The sequence below is a fragment of the Arvicola amphibius genome, chromosome 8, assembly GCF_903992535.2.
Source record: "Arvicola amphibius chromosome 8, mArvAmp1.2, whole genome shotgun sequence".
Lineage (NCBI taxonomy): Eukaryota > Metazoa > Chordata > Mammalia > Rodentia > Cricetidae > Arvicola > Arvicola amphibius.
Genome location: NC_052054.1, coordinates 46,458,357 through 46,477,557, shown reverse-complemented (window position 1 = coordinate 46,477,557; position 19,201 = coordinate 46,458,357). Strand labels below are relative to the sequence as shown.

The following is a 19,201-nucleotide window of genomic DNA, read 5'->3' as shown; positions in this document are numbered from 1 at the left end:
AAGCCAGAGATTCAAGAATTATTTGTCTAGCTTCTGGGTCTGATACTACTATTTGTATAGCCTTACTAATCTTTGTAAAAAGTCAGTAAAGGATTCTCTCTGTCCCTGCCTAACCCTGGCATATGATTCAATTTTTTTCCTAGATCTTGAACTCTGTCCCAATCATTTAAGGCTGCTTTGTGGCATAGGGACAATATTTCTTCATTGTAAAAAGCTTGGACCTGTGGATCAGGATAAGGACCTTTGCCAAGAATTTGATCTTGGGAAACATCAAGACCTTTTGATCTTCCCTGCTGTTCCATATTTTTGGATTCCTCCCTGAAATAAATCTCAGACATCAATGAAGGTCTGTCATCCAGGACTGCTGAAACTAACTGAAAATATCATAACGGGTCATCCTGATGTTAGAAGCCCAAGTCTTTATTGTCTCTATAACAAATGCAGAATGCAAGCCATAAGTTACAACAGTTTGCTTCATTTCTTTTAGATCATTCATTCCTATAGGTGTCCTTCTTTTGATTCTCTTTGGCCTTTAGAACCTGATGCTTTGTCAGAATAAAGTACAGGCTAGGAAGCTAAAGCCCTGTGTAATCTAGTTCTGAAGCCACTGGTGGTGGTGCATCCCATCCTTGTGCCTTATTTCCCTGTTCATTAACTCTAATAATTTCCTCGGTCATTTCAAATCTTTTTATCATTTTTTTTGTGAAGCCAGAATCTCCTGTCCTGAATTTATTTCTATTGATTTCGTGGAGGCACCAAGTCTCTGGTCCCCATTCTGCACCTGTGATTCCAAGGTTTTAATGTTCTTCTTTAAAGATCACACCTCCTCCTTGGACTTTTCTTGAATATTGTGTAGATTGCCATCTTGGAGGTACATACTGTCTGTATTTTATCAAAACTTTTTGATAACTTTTGAATGTCAAATTCAAAAGTATGAATTCTTTCAGATAACTTCCTATTGCCCTTAAATGTGGAGTCAGTTCCGTCTATCGTAGTGTCCACTTGTTCAGATAACCTCTGATCCTCTGATTTTTGTTTATTTTAATCCTGTCCACTCACTGTTCATTATTAATCCATAAAGATTGTATTGTTCTTGGAGTGATATATTCTTCCTTAATGATAGAATATGGAGAATAAAACTGAAACCTAGTAACCAGTAAATTGCGGTATCCCCATATTCATATAAGCCTCTAATGATATAATCCATTGTATTAGTAAAGAAAGCAGTAAGTTCTATTGGAAATGAAAACTGCCATATCTTCTGTTATCCAGCAGGTGGTGCTGTTGCCAAGTTGTGACTAGAATCAATGCGAAGGTTACAGAAAGGGTCCTGTTTCAGTGTCTGCCTTGGTACTTGTTAAAGACTGGGAAATATGAGTTGCTCAAAAAAAAAAAAAAGTAAATGTAATTAAATCAATTCCATTCATGGATTCAGAAACCCAGAATCCAGAGGCAGAGAACAGCAACCTGGAAGTTGCATACACCACCATGCAACAAAGATTCACCCTGAGGGGTTGCAGCGTTTGGTAATCACTTGTGATCTGACTCATGCTGCATAGGCACTGCATTGCAACAGGGATTTAAAAACCACTCAGGAAAGAGAAAACCAGGTGGGCAGAGACTGTCCAGGCTCATGGAGCCTGGGAGGCATGGAGTTTAAATCCATGTGGGCACCAGCAGTAGATGTAAGTCACAAAACAATCCCACAAGACTTTGGAATTTTGATTAATAAAAGGGTTATTTATTTAAGGGGAAATCTTACAGATCACTATCCTAGACATCAGCCCTCTGCATGACCAGGAACAGAATCTAGTAGCCAGAAGTGGAGCTGGAAGCAAGAGAGAGAGAAAAAAGGTAGGACTACTGCTGCTTTTTAAAGCAAAAGAGACCATGCACAAGTGGCCTGGAATCTTTAAGGCTATTGGCTGAAGGAGTGGAAGGAACTCACGCAACAACTAGTGGTGTGGGAAAATTTTGTATTCTGTCAATTATATTTTAAATAAACACTGATTGGACAGTAGCCAGGCAGGAAGTATAGGTGGGACAACCAGACAGGAAGTAGAGGTGGGACAAGGAGAACAGGAGAATTCTGGGAAGGAGGAAGCCTATTCCTCTGCAGTCCTGTCCCAGCCACAGAAGAAGCAAGATGTGACTGCCCTGCTAAATAATGTACCAAGCCACATGGTTAACACAGATAAGAATAATGGGCAAATATAAGTTCTAAGAGTTAATAAGAAGCCCGAGATATGGGACCAATCAGTTTATAAATAATGTAGACTTCTGAGTGATTTCTTTAGGACTTAATGACTGTGGGGACCAGGCAGGACAGAAAACCTCAGACAACAATGGAGGAGGATTAACCAGGCCAAGCCAGGTACAAATGATTCATTAATGACATTTAATTCATCCTTTTCCACAAGGAAGAAGTGATTGCTAGTGTATAAGAGCTTAATATGAAGACATTTGAACCAAAGGGAAGACATGGCCATTTTAGAGGAAAAATAAGCCTTGGTACTGAAGGCGTTTGGAAGGATCCCCAGAGGATCTTGCTCATATTCCATTGTGAGAAACATTTTACATTCCTGCTCAAAGAGTAAAAGTCAGAGTGAAATACTATGTCAAGAGTACACTAAGCTGTAGTCACAGAGACTCCAATTATGAGAAGTATTATTGAAATGGTTTTCCACAGTCTTTACATTATATATTTTTCTCCCTTGATTTATTAAGCACAAGGACTGAAAAACATGACTAGTGAGTTAGAAAATAGGAGATATTCCCCCAATAGGAAGTCAAGCTGAACATTCAGACACCAACTAAATCTAATACCTTCAATTATTACAGAGCTGGCTTAAGAACGTATCTCCACACTTTTGGGTAGAAGAAGAAAGTGTCTCTTGTCTTCACCATCCTTATCCTCAGGTACTTATAACAATTCCAAAGCTAAAGGGTTGCCAAAGTTGTGAGAGAAGCAGCATGTAACAAAGAATTTTAAATTTGAGGGGTAATGTCAGTAGGCAAAGCCAAATGTTAAAAAAAAAAAATAATTCAAAAACAGTAAAAACCAAAAGAACCAAACCAAAATGCCTTCTAAGTTCCTAAACAAATGAAAATTCTTTTAGAGATGTGAAAGCAAGCAAAGAAACCAAACCAAAATGCCTAGACCAATATGCTCTCTGCACAAAGAAACAGATACTTTTTTTAATTTATTTTTTTATTTTTCTCATTTTTTTATTCAAGATTTCCATCTCCTCCCCTCCTCTTCCCCCTTCCTTCCCCTCCCTTCCACCCATACCCCCACTCCACCCCTCTCCAAAGACAAAGAGCCATCAGGGTTCCCTTCACTATGTTAAGTCCAAGGTCCTCCCAGCTCCCCCTAAGTCCAGGAAGGTGAGCAACCAAACTGACAAGGCTCACAGTGAGCCAGTCCATGCTGTAGAGTTCATGTTCATTGCCATTGTCCTTGGTTTCTCAGTCCTCCTCCACCATCAGCCACATTCAGAGAGTCCGGTTTGGTCCCCTGTTCCATCAGTCCCATTCCAACTGGACTTGGTGGTCTCCCGTTAGATCTGTCCCACCGTCTCAATGGGTAAAAGCACTCCTCGCGGTCCTGGCTTCCTTGCTCATGATCTCCCTCCTTTTGCTCCTCATCAGGACCTTGAGAGCTCAGTCTGGTGCTCCTATGTGGGGCTCTGTCATTTTCTCCATCCAACGCCAGGTGAAGGTTCTATGGTGATATGCAAGATATTCATGAGTATGACAATAGGATCTGGACATTTCTGGCACCCCCTCCTCAGCTGCCCAAGGAACTAGCTGGGGGCGTCTTCCTGGACACCTGGGAACCCCTCTAGAGTCAAGTCTCTGCCAACCCTAGAATGGCTCCCTTAACTAAGATTTATAATTCCTTGTTCCCATATCCACCCTTCCTATATCAACCTACCCCAGGACCCAGCAATCCCACTATTGGGAATTTACCCAAGAGATGCCCAATCATATTACAAAAGCATTTGTTCAACTATGTTTATAGCAGCATTATTTGTAATAGCCAGAACCTGGAAACAACCTAGATGCCCTTCAGTGGAAGAATGGATGAAGAAAGTGTGGAATATATACATATTAGAGTACTACTCGGCGGTAAAAAACAATGACATCTTGAATTTTGCGTGCAAATGGATGCAAATAGAAAACACCATCCTGAGCGAGGTAACCCAGGCCCAAAAAGTTGAACATGGGATGTACTCATTCATAATTGGTTTCTAGCCATAAATAAAGGACATCGAGCCTATAATTCATAAAAAATCCTAGAGAAGCTATATAAGAAGGTGAACCCAAAGAAAAACATGTAGTTATCCTCCTGGATATTGGAAGTAGACAAGATTGCCAGACAAAAAATGGGAACATGGGGGTGGGGTGGGATGGGGGAATGGGGGGATGGGGAGAGAAAAGTGTGAAGTGGAGGATGGGAAGAGCTTGGGGGAATAGGATGGTTGGGATATAGGAAGAAACAGATACTTTAAACAAAATCAAAGTAGGATCCTTCTCTATCAAAGTAAGATCCCTCCTAACTTGCTCATAATACACAAAATTGACCACTTACCAAGCTAAGGGAGGTCCAGGGTCCTAAAAGAATTCATCAACAATTTATGAAGAACTAACAGCAGATGTCTTGTATTCAATGGCTTCACCTGGATTCTGCCTGGGTGATTCCTCCATGGAAGAGAGGATCGATCTCGACATCACACACTGTGGCACCATAATCGTTGATGAAAAACCACATCTCTCATCTTAAATGGTATAAGAGATAATTTATTCAGGAGTCATTTTGAGTGCCTGTAATGGAGGAACCCAGATTTATGTTTCCCTAAATTCCATGTGCAATGTGGAAGCAGTTTCATAAAGTTTTATAGTTTCACAAACAAAGGAAATCATGAATCAAGGCAAGTTTAAAATAATTTGATGGGTACATCAGAGAGAAACAAACATATGTGTGGAGCTATTCTGTTATTCTAAGATGCTATCCTGTGACATTTCCCAGATGTTAGTGGGCTGCTATGCTAATAGATTTTAAAAAGGGTTTATCTATTGTCACAAAATTTCAAGTGCGTCACAGTGGTGCAAGAAATGGCTAGAGGACCAGAACTTGGCCCATGATAAGGCAATTAGCTTTTGAACCTTCAATATTCCAATATCTACACAGTACTGAATTCTAATATGCTGCTTAATCTCTGTAGACACTGATTTACAGCTAGGTGCAGCTTCCTGTCAGAAGCTGGTATTCACAGTAGGTTCGCTCAGTGAGATGCAAATGTACGGTGAGTCTGCATTTGGGCTCTTCTGGTGCCTGAAACAGTATCTATTCCCAGGCCATTGTCAGCTAACCTACTGGATTCTCTTGGTGCATTCAACACTCCACCAGTGTCTTTATCTGTCTCTGATATAAGAAGTCCTTCTATATATATGTTGTTTTTATTGGTTAATGAATAAAGAAACATCATATTAGAAAATTTACTAAAGAAAATTCTACAGTAGGTTCTATCTAGAGTGGTAGACAATAGTTTCTTTTCAAAATCTCTTAAGATTTCAAATTTTTAACTTTCCTAAAACCCAACTGAATTTGCATGAAAAATTTTTAGATGTTCATGATGTATACATTATCTGGAATTTTCTCTGTTTGGTAGATATGAACATCTTTCTAATGTGTTGACCATGATATTAGATGAGCATCCTACAGATGCTGTGGACATTATCGAAAATATAAGCAAATCACAATGAAAGCTGTGTAAAGAGGAAAGTTCATATCACTAAATGCCTACATAAAGAAGCTGGAAAAATCCCACACTAGTGAATTAACAGAACACTTGAAAACTTTAGAACAAAAGAAGGAAACTCACCTAAGAGAACGAGACAGTAGGAAATAATTAAATTGAGAGCTGAAATAATCAAAATAGAAACAAAGAAAACAATAAAAAAATCAATGAGATAAAAAGCTGGTTCTTCAAGAAAATCAACAAAATAGACAAACCTTTACCAAAACTAACCAAAAGGCAGAGTGAGAAAATATCCAAATTAACAAATCAGAAATGAAAAGAAGGACATAACAACAGACATGGAGGAAATACAGAGAACCATAAGGTCGTATTTTGAAAACCTGTACTCCACAAAATTGGAAAACTTAAAGGAAATGAACAACTTTCTGGATAAAAATCACTTACCAAAATTAAATCAAGACAAGATAAGCAAATTAAACAGACCTATAATTCTGAAAAAAAAATACACACAGTCATTAAAAGTCTCCCAACCAAAAAAAAGCCCAGGACCAGATGAGTTTAAGCTCAGAATTCTACAAGACTTTTAAAGAAGAAATAATACCAATACCCCTCAAATTATTCTACACAATAGAAAGAGAAGGAACATTGCCAAACTCTTTTTATGAGGCTAAAATTACCCCGATATTCAAACCACAGAAAGACATTACTAAGAAAGATAATTATAGACCAGTCTCACTCATGAACATTGATGCAAAAATACTAAATAAAATACTGGCAAATCCAATCCAAGAACACATCAGAACCATCATCTACCATGATCAAGTCGGCTTCATCCCACAGATACAGGGATGTAATTCAACATACGAAAATCTGTCAACGTAATCCACCATATAAACAAGCTGAAAAATAAAAACCACATGATCATCTCATTAGATGCCAAAAAAGCTTTTGACAAAATACAATATTCTTTCATGATAAAGGTCTTGGAGAGAACAGGGATACAAGCAGAATGCCTAAACATAATTAAAGCAATATACAGCAAGCCAACAGCCAACATCAAACTAAATGGAGAAAATTCCCAGTGATTCCACTGAAATCAGGAACAAAACAAGGTTGTTTACTATCTCCATATCTATTAAATATAGTTCTTGAGGTCCTAGCTAGAGCAATAAGACACAAAAAGGAGATAAAGGGGATACAAATTGGAAAAGAAGAATTCAAATTCTCACTGCTTGCTGATGATAAAGCCAAACTCTCACTGTTTACATAAGTGATCCGAAAAATTCTACCAAGGAAATTCTACAACTCATAAACACTTTTAGCAATGTAACAGGATACAAGAATAACTCAAAAAAAATCAGTAGCCCTCCTGTACACAGATGATAAAGGGGCTGGGGAAGAAATCAGTCAATCAACACTCTTCACAATAGCCACAAATAGCATAAAATATCCTGGAGTAACTCTAACCAAACAAGTGGAAGACTTGTATGATAAGAACATTAAATCTTTGAAGAAAGAAATTGAAGAAGACACCAGAAAGTGAAAAGAACTCCCATGCTCTTGGATGGGCAGAATTGAAATAGTAAAAATGGCAATCTTACCAAAAGTGATTTACAGATTCAATGCAATGCCCATTAAAATCCCAGCAAAATACTTCAAAGACCTCGAAAGAATGGTACTCAACTTCATATGAAAAAGCAAAAGACTCAGGATAACCAAAACAACCTGTACAATAAAAGAACTCCTGGAAGCATCACAGTCCCTGACTTCAAACTACTACAGAGCTACAGTACTGAAAACAGCCTCGTATTGGCATAAGAACAGACGGGAGGACCAATGGAATCAAATAGAAGACCTGGCTATCAATCCATACATCTTTGAACACCTGATTTTTGACAAGGAAGCAAAAAAAATCAAATGGAAAAATTAAAGCATATTTAACAAGTGGTGCTGGCATAACTGGATATCAACATGTAGAAGAATGAAAATAGACCCATATCTATCACCATGCACAAAACTCAAGTCCAAATGGATCAAAGTCCTCAACATAAAGCCAGCCACACTGAACCTCATAGAAGAGAAAGTGGGAAGTACACTTGAATGCATTGGCACAGGGAACCACTGCCTAAACATAACAGACACTAAGAGAAACAATTAATAAATGGGACCTCCTAAAACTAAAAAGCTTTTATAAAGCAAAAGACATGGTCAACAAGACAAAATGACAGTTTACAGAATGGGAAAGGATCTTCACTAACTTCACATCAAACAGAGGTTTGATCTCCAAAATATACAAAGAACTCAAGAAATTAGACACCCCAAACCCCTACATAACCCAATAAAAATAGAATACAGACCTAAACAGAGAACTCTCAACAGAGGAATCTAAAATGGCTGAAAGACACTTAAGGAAATGTTCAACATCCTTAGTCATCAGAGAAACGCAAACCAAAACAACCCTGAGATTCCATCTTGCACCTGAAAGAATGGCCAAGATCAAAAACACTGATGACAACTTATGCTGGAGGTTGTGGGGAATATGGAACACTTCTGTATTGCTGGTGGGAATGCAAGCTGGTACAACCCCTTTGGATGTCAGTGTGGTGATTTCTCAGAAAATTAGAACACGACCTTCCTCAAAACTCAGTAATACCAGTTTTGGGTATATATCCAAAGCTTGCTCAATCGCGCCACAAGGACATGTGCTACTATGTTCATAGCAGCTGTGTTTGTAATGGCCAGAACCCGAAAAGAACCTAAATGCCCCTCAACGGAAGAATGAATTAAGAAAAATGTGGTACACATTGAGTACTACAATGTGTAGTACACAACACAACAGAAAAAAAATAACGACATCTTGAATTTTGCAGGCAAATGGAAGGAGCTAGAAAACATTATTTTGAGTGAGGTAACCCAAGCACAGAAAGACAATTATCACATGTACTCACTCATAGGTGGTTTTTAAATATAAAGCAAAGAAAACCAGCCTACAAACTACAATCCCAGAGAACTTAGACAACAATGAGGATACTAAGGGAGAGTTACAGAGATCTAATCTACATGGGAAGTAGAAAGTAGAAAAAGACAAGATCTCCTGACTAAATTGGGAGCATGGGGACCCTGGGGAGGATTTAAGGTGGGAGGGGAGAGTCAGGGAGGATAGCATAGAAAAATATAGAGCTCAAAAATATCAATACAAAAATTAAAAACATATATAAGCAAAGATGTGAAAATGGCAAATTTTAATAAAAAGTTAGATTATATTTCACAATAAAAATGAGATGCTTCCAGCATATGAAATAGCCGAGAGCAAAAATTCTTTTTTTCCATGGCCAGTTGGAAGGAGCTGATCAAGAACTGGAGGAAGAAATTGTAAGTGATAGCCAACTATCTTAACACTCTTAATTAGTACTGGAATCTCAGGGATAGGTTGTTCTTGCTTCATCAATATACCATCTTATAGCTCTGTAAATAACTGTAAGGGAGTACCAAATTTCTCAATGCTAATAATGAACATTGGAACCTCAGAGATGAACGATGTTGCTTATGAGCACACCCACTGTCTTTATAGTCCTGTAAATAGTATTTGAATCAGAAATTTCTTACATTCCTTCAAGCCTTTTCCAATAAATTTATTTCACTATGATCATATGTATGGTGAATTCTATGTCAGTAACTGTCACAAGTCTTTCATCATTTTATGGGAGCTTGGTCATACATGATATCTGTCATTTTCCAGAAAGTCACTATCTGGTCATAATTAAATATGGCATACACACTTAGTTGATGAATCCAGTAATAGTCATTGTTCTATTGCTGTGAAGAGACACCATGAACAAGACAACTTGTAAATGAAAGCCATTTAATTGGAGTCTTGATTTCAGTTTCAGAATTTGGTTCATTATCATCATGGCAGAAGCCATGACATCAACATGACCCTAGAGTAGTAAAAGTGAGCTATACCCTGATCCACAGGCCAAGAGAGAGCCTAGACCTGAAAGCCCATCCCAGTGACACACTTCCTCTGACGAGCTCACACCTACTCCAACAAGGCCACACCTCCCAGTCCTTCTAATCTTTCCAAAGAGTTCCCACCATGGGGAATAAGCATTCAAATAGATGAGTGTATGGGGAAACATTCTTATTTATACCACCACACACTCATTATTTGTGGAATACTTAAGAAGTAGGTATGAACCCACATCTGTTCCAGGACATTTCAACAATAAATATGAAGGAATCATTTTCTCTCATATAAAGAAAGTTAGTCCCCCAAACATAAGAAGACCTAAGTGTTCTTATAAAATGTAAAAATATGAGAAACTCCTAGAAAAAGTAGTGTTGTGAAATAGGTATTAAACAATATGTGTTTGTGGGGATGGCTCCAAGAGCAAACATGCTGCAGTGATAAAACCTTATTTTTAAGTAAACACAGGCTGAGCGTGGTAGAGCATGTTTGTAGTCCCAGTACTTGGCAGAGGCAGGGCAGATAAATCCTTTTAAGTTTAGGGCCAGCCTAACAATGAATTCATAGAGAGATTCTTTCTCACAAGAGAGGCTGGGAGACCAAAGAGAGGGCTCAGTGGTTATGAAGACGGGCTACTCTTCCAGATTGGATTTGGTTTCAAGCACCCACATGAAGGCTCACAACCATAGCTCCATTCAAAATGGATATAACACATACATATGGTGCACAAATGTACATGCTAGCAAAACATCAATCTGCATTAAAATTAAGGCTAAAAATATTTTAAGGTAATTACACACAGTTATATATACTGAGTGTTTGGGAGACTATGTCATCTAGGCTTGAAAAAGTTCACTCCAAGACCAATCTGCTGAATTAAATTTCTTCAAATGTGCCACAATAAAGTGATGTATGACTATAAAAGCTTTAAATGCCCCTCGAACAAAGAATGGATAAGAAAAATGTGGTATATTTACACAATGGAGTACTACACAGCAGAAAAAATAACATCTTAAATTTTGCAAGAAAATAGATGGAGCTAGAAAATATTATTTTGAGTAAGGTAACCCAGACACGGAAAGACATTTATCAAATGTACTCACTCATAGGTGTTTTTTAAACATAAAGCAAAGTAAACCAGACTACAAACCACAATTCCAGGGAACTTAGACAACAATGAGGACACTAAGATAGACTTACATAGATCTAATCTACATGGGAAGTAGAAAAAGACAAGATCTCCTGAGTAAATTGGGAGCATGGTGACCTTGGGGGAGGGCTGAAGTGGGGAGGGGAGTGGCAGGGAGGGGAGCAGAGAAAAATGTAGAGCTCAATAGAAATAAATTTAAAAAGCTTTAAATCGAGTTGCATATTTTTATTTAAATTAAGTTCAAGACATAAAAGTAATTCTATTGTCAATTCCAATGTGTACTCATTTTTAGGGTAAGCTCCATTTTCTGGATATTTAACATAATTTAACCATGGTTCAAAATACAAGGAGTTAGGAATAAAATCCTTTTTAAAATAGATAGTCAAATTAGTGAAAATATTTGGAGAAAGAAGAGATAACAGAAAGCATAAAATAAAAGATATATTTTGATGTAAAATTTGGTGCCTCACAAAAATTTGAAAAAGAATTTCAAATACTTCAAAATACCATCCTATATCCTTTTCCCTAAATTTTTATATACTTAAAATTTTATATGTAACTTCTGAGCTTTCATGTTCTAGTAACAACAATCTATTTAAAGTATGTTTCAAATAAACTACTTTCAAAATAGAATCCTTCAGGGAATGGCAAAAGAAGCAAGGGTTTGGCTGTACCCACACTGCCTTGGTGTAGCAGTTTTTGGGAAGAAACACATCCTGATGCAATGGGACAAAGAGTTCTTGGATGGAAGTGACCTGTGATAGGAGTAAGAAGCTAATGCCTGGCTGCTTTGCACAGTGGCATTGGAGTATGGGTCAAATACAACCACGAGAACTGTAGGAGCATTCAGTATGTGGGAATCAAGCAATGGCAGACATTCTCAGGGATACCTTTATTAAGAAACGTCAGTATTCAATACAGGAATGGGGACCCAGCTGTCTTAGGCAACTTCACTAGATTAGAATCTACACCCAGATACAGGAGGAGAGTGAGAAGACACATAGCTGTTTTGGGTCTGAAGACTGACCACCCTTGATCCAGCATCTTCCTAATACAGGGTCAGGACAGCAGCCGTGGAATATTGGAGCTGAATTATGCAATGAAAAGTACAGCTTCACATCAGGCGCCAGAACGAGGGTAAAGGCTTCTACTGTCATGCCTAAAGACCTACCTGGGTTCACCCCTGGAGCCTACATGCTTAAGGATAGAACAAACTTCAGAAAGTTGTCATTTGACCTTCATAGTTGTGCTGCTGACCCCATGACACTGTAGCTAAGTGAGCAGGACCAAGAGCAAGTAATACTCCACGTGACTGTGAACGAATTTTAAAGTCTATGTTACAGGTGAGGATTTTAAAAAGGCATTATGTTAGTCAAGCCAGGTGGCTTTATATTTCAGACTCAGAGGCAAAGGCAGACAGATCTTTGTTATTTCAGGACCAGTCTGGACTACCAAGTGAGTTCCAGGACAGCCAGGGCTACATACACACTAAGATCTTTCTCAACCAAAACTAAACAAAGAAACAGCCTTCCCTAAAGTCTTTATATTTTTTGACACTACAATGCGAAACTATAAACACTAGCAAGTTATTTGTGAGAATGATGAGTGCTCATAACTGCTCTGTCCCGCGAGTCGAGACTGTCTGGGAAGCAGCCCACTTCAGCTAATGTTCTTTCACATTTCTCTTTGGTCTTCCAACTGTAGCTATTCTAGTGTCCATTTAGCACCCTGTGTTTCTTTCCCTGTATTTCTTTTAAGGAATTATGTTTATCTTCATTACTTCAAATATTATTTACTATATATACTGTCAAGTACTTACATTTGTGTTTTAAAGTGTAACTCATGCCAAGCGCTTCAAAAAATGTTTATCTTTTTAATCTTTTCCATTATTTTACATATGTTTCTATATAAAATGTTAATGTTATTTACTTAACATACATGTAAAACCATACATTTAATACATAGTTTAGTGACAACATAAATGTATATAAATATGTGTCTGTTAGACTATATCTTATTTTAGTATTATTAACTTATTTTATATGAAAAATAATGTTGATTTGTTTTCAAATAGAGCCTCACTAGATAGCTGTGGCTGGACTGAAATTTGCTATGTAGGCTAGTTGGCCTCAAACTGAAAACTGTCTACCTGCCTATGCCTTCCTAGTGTGAGGATTAATGATGTGAACCATAATGCCTGACTTGAATTTTTATCACGAGGAGCCGTTAAGTTCTTTCTAAGAGTCACATAAAGCAAAGTAACTATCATTGTATCAACGAGTATCAATGTAACAACAACTGGTCTAAGAAGTTTTATGTGTGAGGAATGAAAATTTAGGAATTCACACATTTTGGTTTATATATTCAAGAAAAGAGAGGTGGAGAAAGTAGAGATAATGTCAAGGCATAGAAAAGAGGAAAACATTCCTTTTATCATTAAAATTTTAACCATTGATATGTATTTTCCTAGGCAGAAAGCTCTTTGCACAATGTGATGGAGTCAGCTTACTATTTTGAACAAAGCTGGTGTTGGTTTGGGGACAGATGAGACTTATTGTGTGTTTCTTGCCCACAAGCAACTTACTGAAACACAGCCAATTGAAAGATGCCGCTTCTGGGGCAGGATCATGGGTCTGGAAATGAATTATATTGATGTTGAAGTGAAATTTTGTGATGGAGAAAATAAAGAGAAGGTGGGAAAGGAAGGGATAACTGAAGAGAGAGACGATGGAGTAAGTAAAGCCAATGAAGGCCAGAAAGATCAATTACCAAGTCTGTGTATAGGCCCCACAGGCGATACCTAAAGAAGAAACCAGAACAGGCACCAACAAGTACATCTTTTGTGTTTGCAATGAGCCTGGGAGGCCGTGGGTGAAGTTACCATCAGTTATGCCTACACAAATTGTTACCACAAGAAAAATAAAGAAAATTTTTCACTGGACGACTAGATGTGGCTATCACTAGCTATCTGCCCTTCTGAGGGAATGAAAGCAATTACTTAAGAGCACAAATTGCCCACACTTCAGCAGGGACCCATGTCAGCCCTCTAGGATTCTATCAGTTTGGAGAAGAAGAAGAAAAAGAAGAAGAGGAAGAGGAAAAGGAAGAGGAGGAAGAAGGAGGAGGAGGAAGAAGAGGAAGAGGAAGAAAAAGAAGAGGAAGAGGAGGAAGAAGAGGAGGAGGAGGAGGAAGAGGAGGAAGAAGAGGAAGAGGAGGAGGAGGAGGAGGAGGAGGAGGAAGAGAAAGAGGAAGAAGAAGAAGAAGAAGAAGAAGAAGAAGAAGAAGAAGAAGAAGAAGAAGAAGAGGTGGAAGGTGGTCAAGATAGCTATCAGGAAAACTCTGATTTTGAAGGCATCCAAGTGATTGACCTGGTGGAATCTCTATCCAGTTGGGTTCATCATGTGCAGTACATTCTTCCTCAGGTAGGAGTGTACTCAGGTAGTACGTAAATTTAGATTGACATGTGTTCTAAAATGACCTGCTAAATTTTAAGAATTGATGTGCATTAATTTTGTCAACAGTTCTTTTATTCTACATGAAGCTTTTATGTCAAAAACACTAAACGATGACTACATATGTGAAAACCTGTTTTGAACAGGAGTTATATAGGGGCTCTGTACCAGGAACACTGCATATAATCAATTACGTATTTAAATACATAGGATTTGATCCTCACCACAACTCCATGAAAGGTTGCAGGATTCATTTGGTACAACGAGGGGTTGAGGCAGACAGGGTGGGAGAGATGGTAAAGCAACCTTAGCTGATTCATTATAGAGGGAGGTGTGAGACAAAGAACCCAGAGCCCATCCCGTGAAACACCTGCTGCACTGTTCCATCATGGGTGGAAAGTCTTCACTTCCATACAGATAATTGGTTCTTCTGAGGACTCTAGATAAAGATAATTGCATGGGCAATTAGTACCCCAGGCTTATAACATTTGAAATTTTGTTATTAATATTATTAGCATGAAAGGAAATACAAGAAAAGCTAATGTGGGCTGAATATGAAAGTACATTATATACTTTTATGTAAACATTACAATGAAAAAATCTGTTGTTCAGTTACTCACATGTTAAAATTGTGACAATAATTATAATTATTAAAAAGATGGTGATACACACCTGTAATCCCAGCACTCATGTAGCAGAGGCAGATGGATCTCTGAGTTTGCAGCCAGCCTGGTCTACAGAGTGAGTTCCAGGACAGTCAGGACTGCACAGAGAAACCCAATCACAAAAAACAAACAAAAAAAGTACAGTGAAAACCAGATATGTATAAACCATGTCACAAGGAATATTGTGGCAATGTCTCACAACCATTTATATTTCAGGAATATTCTACAAATAAGGAAGTACAGGAACTAGACATAAGAAAGCCTGCTGCTCTTCCAGAAGACCTGAGGTTTGTTTCCAGTATCCTTGACAGACAGCTCACAATGGCCTGTAACTCCAGGTCTAGGATATCTGATATCTTCTTCTGGCCTCCAGGGATACCTGCAAATGGTGGTGTGCACATGGACACACACACACACACACACACACACACACATATTTACAATCTATTAAAAGGGGGAAATTACAATGATGAATTTTATTTTTTGAGACAGCATCTAATTATGCATTCCTAAATAGACTGGGATTTGCTTTGTAGAACAGGCTAGCCTTAAACTCTCAGAGATGTGCCTGCCTCTGCCTCCTGAATGTTGGAATTAAACCATGCCTGCCTTTAATGACCGATTTTTTTTTTTTTTTGGTTTTTCGAGACAGGGTTTCTCTGCAGCTTTAGAGCCTGTCCTGGAGCTAGCTCTTGTAGACCAGGCTGGTCTCGAACTCACAGAGATCCACCTGCCTCTGCCTCCTGAGTGCTGGGATTAAAGGCTTGCGCCACCATCGCCCAGCTTTAATGACTGAATTTTAAAATGTTAAATAATCTTAAAATCTTCTGATGATTTCTTTTCTAAAATAAAATATCAATATAATCATTAGAACATTTCAAGTGAAATAAAAAGTATGCTTCTTAAAGTTACCATTTATTTCATTTTTATAAAGTGTAGCAGACTAGTTAAAATATATTGCTACCATTTCTGTAAAGATTCTGCCCATTTTAAACAATGCATAGACCTTTAAGTTCTGTAACTCCAAGAAATATAAATTATTGAAATAACTAATACAGGTTTGTTATTTTCCTGAAGTAGCACAGATGGAAATAACACTTGGTAAAAACATACAGAAAGAAGAAGCTCAGTGTAGAGTCCTGTGTCCGCAAATCTAGCACTGGGAAAAGTGAAGTAGGAGTGTAATGGGATATTGTCTTGTTGTAGGGAGCAGGAGCCCTTGTTCCATCCCGCCTAGTTAGCTTACCCTAAAATAATCACAAAGAAAGTATATTCATTTAAACACTGTTTGGCCTATTAGTTCTAACCTCTTATTGGCTAACTCTCACATCTTGAGTCAACTCATTTTTAATAATCTGTATGTCACCATGAGGTCATGGCTTACTGGGAAAGATTTAGCATGTCTGACCTGGCAGCTCCATGGAGGCTCTCCATCTGCCCTTCTTCCCAGCATTCAGTTCTGTCTATTCCGACTACCTAAGTGGCGCCCTATCAAAAGGCCAAGGCAGTTTCTTTATTCAACCAATGAAAGCAACATATAGACAGAAGCACCTCCTACACCATTATCTGTCTTTTGATAAATAAGTCTAGCCTGAAGACCAGAGGCAAAGGTAAAGCCAATAGAGGTCAGGCAATGGTGACATACACCTATAATCCCAGGATTTGGGAGGCAGAGACAGATGGATATCTGTGAAGTCAAGGCCACCCTGAGCTACACAAGATCAATATAAAAGCAAATCCAGGTGATGGTGGCTCACACCTTTAATCCCAGTCCTAGAGAGTCATACATCCTTAATCCCAGCACTAGAGGGAATATAAAATGAGAGGAGAGAGACGCCTTAGTCTGTGGTCACCCAGCTTTGGTAGAGAGAAGACTTCTCTAGTGGCTTGGTTGCTTTGCTTTCCTGGTTTTTGTGTTGAATCCCAATATCTGTCTCTGGTTTTTTATTATTTGTGCTGTATAGGAGGATCATAGAAAGTGACCCTGCATCAGAATAGTTGGCCAAGTTTCCCACACAGAGAAGTCTTGTCTTGATAATTACCAACCATATATTCTGAATATGTGAAGAATATTTTGACACTCATAAGGTTCTTATTAATCTATTAAGCTATTATATAATCTATTACACTGTTCTTATTACTCTATTAAACCTTGCAACATTCATCTCAGGGTTGCTATACTGGATTCAATCTTATACACAAATAAAAAAAGGAAGAAGAGGAAGAAGAAGATGAAGAAAAAAAGACAAAGGAAAAGAACCTGACTATATAGAGCAGAAAGTGGGGCCTCCTCTTTTGACATCAAATATTTAAATAACTTTTTACACAGCTGTTAATGAGGACTCATACACTATATAATACACATGTGTAGTAAACATACAACCTTTGGAAACCCTTAAAGCAGGGGCAGAGAGCTAGGTCTCATCCCTTCTCTCCTTCTTGGGTTCTCTGGGTGGGAGTAAAAAAAGCTTTTGACTATACTAATGCATTGAAAGCGGCTGAAGGACTGGTGCAGAGAGGAAACGTTGATGGGCTGTAGTTAACAGGAAAGGTTGACATCACTTTTCTCTTGCTACTTCTGTCTTGCATTCTGTATACCACAAACACAGGGCAAGCTATGGTACAATGTTATGCCTGGTCTCTAGTGGGACTTCTAATCTATATTCGTTTCTCTATTGTTTTTTTTTTTTCCTATTCTGTTTTGTTGGCAACTCTTACTAGGTTTTCTTTCCTTTGGAGATCATACTATTTCATGGCTACACAAACTTCTCCTTTAGTAAAGCCTCCATTGCAAAACACATTTCTACATATTTATTTGTTTATTATACATTTATATATAAGATATTTATGTATGTGTGTGTCTGTCTGTGTGTGTGCTATATATACATCATTACAATTCTATTGGCCCAGGACACCCGTAAAACCATCTCTTGAGATGTGTGGTGGTGGCTCATGACATTAATCCCAGCATTTGAGAGGCAGATGCAGGCATATTTCATGGAATTCCAGGCCAGCCTAGTCTACAAAGATACTTCCAGGATAACCAGGACTGTTACACCAAGAAACCCTGTCTCTAAAAATATAAAGAGAGAGAGAGAGAGAGAAAGAGAGAGAGAGAGAAAAAAAGAGAGAGAGAGAGAGAGAGAGAGAGAGAGAGATAGGGAGGGAGGGAGGGAGGGAGGGAGGGAGGGAGGGAGGGAGGGAGGGAGATAGGGAGGGAGGGAGGGAGGGAGGGAGATAGGGAGGGAGGGAGGGAGGGAGGAAGGAAGGAAGGAAGGAAGGAAGGAAGGAAGGAAGGAAGAAAAACCTTTATTGATTTTTATATAAAGCTGCTGTTTTATCTTTTTATATTTTAAAAAATGTATTTCATTTTACATATCAGACCCAATTTCCCCTCTCTCCCCATCTTGTACCCCTTCCCTTCCCCCCATTTTACCCAGCATCTACTCCTTAGAGGAGGTAGGGCCTCACTTGGGGAGTCAAAAAACTCTGGTATACCAAGTTGAGGCAGGACCAAACCCCTACTCCTGTATAAGATATATACATAGGGAATGGGCTATAAAAAAAAGTTCATGTACTGAGGATTTGTCCTGGTCCCACTGCCAGGGGTTTCCTCAACAAATAAAGCAAAATAAATATCACCCACATTCAGAGGACTTATTTCAGGTCCATGCAGTTTCCCTAGCTGTCTGTCCAAAGTCCCTAAGCTCCTACTAGCTCAGGTCAGTTTTCTCTTTCCTTTTCATAATCATGATTTTGACCACCATTGTGCATATGATCCCTTCTCCCTCTCTTCAACTGAACTATAACCCAGAGTTTGGCTGTGGATCACTGCATTGGCTTCCATCAGTTACTGGATATAGGGTTTATGATGACAGTTAGGGTAGTCACTAATCTGATTAAAGGACAAGGCCCTTTCAGACACCCTCTCCACTATGACTAGGAGTCTTAGGTGGGGTCGTCCTTGTTTAAAGAGAAACAGCACAATGACTCCCTCTATCAAGATATCTCTTTCATTGCTATACCCCTCTGACCCTCCCCCACCTCAATATTCTTGATCCCTCAAGTTCTCATCACCCATCCTTTCCCTTTATAACTTGCTAAGAAAGAACATGTGTTTATTTGTCTTGTTTGTTTCTTTCTTAATTAGTAATAGAAAGATCAACTATATAGGTGAAAGCTGAGCTGCCTTGATTAGACAA

The 19,201-nt window shown here is 38.5% G+C and overlaps 1 pseudogene; it reads left to right on the top strand.

Annotated features, from left to right (window-relative positions):
- Window positions 1–2,453: 2,453 nt before the first annotated feature.
- LOC119821702 lies at window positions 2,454–17,312 on the top strand (annotated as a pseudogene).
- Window positions 17,313–19,201: the final 1,889 nt, after the last annotated feature.